The sequence below is a fragment of the Nematolebias whitei genome, chromosome 3, assembly GCF_014905685.2.
Source record: "Nematolebias whitei isolate Nwh7 chromosome 3, NemWhi1, whole genome shotgun sequence".
Lineage (NCBI taxonomy): Eukaryota > Metazoa > Chordata > Actinopteri > Cyprinodontiformes > Rivulidae > Nematolebias > Nematolebias whitei.
The window spans coordinates 10691790-10692482 of record NC_056500.1 but is presented as its reverse complement, the minus strand read 5'-3'; positions in this window follow the sequence as shown (position 1 = coordinate 10692482).

Below are 693 nucleotides of genomic sequence, written 5' to 3'. Positions count from 1 at the left end.
GTCGGGTGCAGACTCCTCTGATGGAGCTCTGTCGGGTGCAGACTCCTGTAGTGAGTCACGTGGGTACGTGTCACTAGTTGTAGTATGACAAATATATGAGATATATGCATACTTTTTCACGAGTTCCTCATCTTTCTGACTGTGTAAGTCGTGCATTGAATTTTAACAAAAATGTAACGAGAGACGTTATTATCTTTGACCCATCAAATGAATGTGGTCATTTATTTTCAGAATCAAAGTTTAACATCAAACATTTACATTAATTTGGCAAAATATGAAAATAATAACAGACAAGTTTCACAGAAAATGAGCATCGATCACTCGGCGGTGATTTGAGGACTTTGCTTCAGATATTTCTAAAATATCTGTACTGGTTTTGTGAGAGAGAGAAGAGTTTAAGATGAAATGGAGATTTATCTTACAGAGAACTATGTGAGGGAATTAATATCTGTAGACCAGAACGTGCACGCTTCATCAGATCTCAGCTCGCCTCCGGTACACTTTAGTCGAAGAAGAGACCGTTACCTGGTTGATGATAGATCAGCTCGATAGAGAATCCTCCAGACTTTTCAGCGTCTCCGTTGAGAGCAGCTAAAATCCTTCGAGAGTCGTGCGTGGGTCGTTCAAACAGAAGTTATAATTCCAAACGTCTCTGACTCTCCTGAATTCTCGAATTCTCTTCCATTCACTTCA